The following is a 2,004-nucleotide window of genomic DNA, read 5'->3' as shown; positions in this document are numbered from 1 at the left end:
AGTCCTCGGCGGCGGCTCAGTGACTGGGGCCCCATCTACAGTGTTTCAACTACTACAATTAAATAAATATGCTCATGGTTGAACCAAGTGGTAAACAATGACTACATTTCCTTTCCTACACTCCTTTGTTTTTCCTGGTGCTAATAATTATCTCATTTTTGGAGGCAGGGGGATGTGACAGGGATTGGACAAAAAAAAGAGGTTCTAGGGTGGTTGTCACTCTCCATTTCTACCTGGGTGATCATTACAAAGGTGTCTGCCCTATATTCTTTTAAGCTCTACTTTTGTCTTTCATGGTTTTTCTGTACCTGTTTAATTTTACAAAAAAAATTTAAATAAATAATGCAACAAGGGAGGGGCGGTGCCTGTATTCACTTATATAGCCGCCCCGTGACGCCAGCACGCTGCCCTCACGTCCCGGCCCCACCCACGCTGTCGTGCCCCAAGCGCCCGAGCGCCCGAGCGCCGCCTCTTCCAATTGGTCCGGGGCGGGGATGCGGGACGGCGCTTGCGCAAGAACTCGGGTGCAGGAAGGCGTCCTCTCGACTCGGGGAGAGGCGGAAGCGAGAGGGAAAGCTTGGTCTGTCTGGGCGTCTGGGCGCGTGCGCAGTGCGGGTGGTAGGTGTCTGCGCGGCCGAGAAAAATAGCGGAGGTTTCGAGCGCGCCTGCGCACTGTGACCTTTGTCGCGTCCCGCCTTCTTGACCCTGTTGCGGTCCCTCCTGGTCGGTAAGGGGTTTTTCATGTGAGTAGATCGGCACTCCTTGGAGGGCATTTGGATGCTGAATCTCTCAAGCACGACAAATCCCCTCTATGTCATACCCATCTACGTACCCACTCGTCTACCCACTCGTCACAGAAAGATTTAGGGCGGCGCTTTGATTATTTAATCAACATGCAATAATATAATCAAAGTCTTGACCTTATAACTTAGATTAATCTTTTCTAAAAATGGATTAATTTAATCTAACATTTTCATTTATATTAGATTAATCTATTTAAGGAAAGAATGTGCCTAGCTCATTAGCCTGAGTTCAAGGGAGAATAACTGGTTCTGTCCCCACTTCCCCCCAGGAATTCAGGCACCAGAGGGTGTCCTTTGTGTCGCACAAGTTGCGTGGAGTAGAGTCTTCCCAGAGCTGAGATAGAATATTTCTTGCAAATCAGTTAACCTTACTTGCCTTTCAGTTTACATAACACTCTCAGTTGCAGGGGTGAGTGGAGTGTTGACGACAGACCAGGGGTTTTAGATTCACAGGGCTGTAGGAGCCGGGCAGGTGAGATAAAGGAGTGCAGGCAGCCAAGTGTGACGTAACAGGGCGAGGTGGGGCTTGAGTGAGAAGCAGAGGCTGCAGCAAGCAGCTCCTCACCTCCGGCCTGTTGTGCTAGGTCTTCTTAAGAGAGCCTGGAAATCCAGGTGTTCCAGGTGTTTACATAAAATCTTTTGATTTTAAATGTTGCCAATAACTGGAATTTTTGGAAAAGCATTGTGCAAGCCAACCCAAAAAATGTGTGCCAGCTCCATGCACTGCTGGTTTATGCCCCCAGAAAGTTAGGGTCACTGCCCTCCTAGAGTTGAAGGCTAGTCGGAGAGAGACAACAGACGAATAAGAAGGTAATGACGGATTGCCATAGATGCCAAGAAGGAGATAAACAAGGTGATGTGACAGGGTGACAGGGACAGGCTCCTTCTTCAGATGAGGCAGTCAGAGAACATTCCTGAGCAGGCGACATCCCAGCTGACACTTAGAGGGTGGGAAGGAGTCCACTGTGGGGCAGCGTAAGAACCTGCCAGATTGAAAAACCCCAAGGGAGGAAGAACTAGGTGTACTTGATAGTTTATTTTGATTCTATATTTGTTAAATAATCTTTTGATGAGTAATTTGGCTTCAATGGCTGGCCAGTTAGCTCACTTTGTTAGACTGTGATGCTTATAACACCAAGGTTCATCCAGAGATCGATCCCCATACTGGGTAGCTACCAAAAAAAAAAAAAAAAAAAAAGGC

The sequence above is a fragment of the Galeopterus variegatus genome, unplaced genomic scaffold (genome assembly GCF_000696425.1).
Source record: "Galeopterus variegatus unplaced genomic scaffold, G_variegatus-3.0.2 Scaffold658, whole genome shotgun sequence".
Taxonomy (NCBI): domain Eukaryota; kingdom Metazoa; phylum Chordata; class Mammalia; order Dermoptera; family Cynocephalidae; genus Galeopterus; species Galeopterus variegatus.
This window is presented reverse-complemented; position numbering follows the sequence as displayed.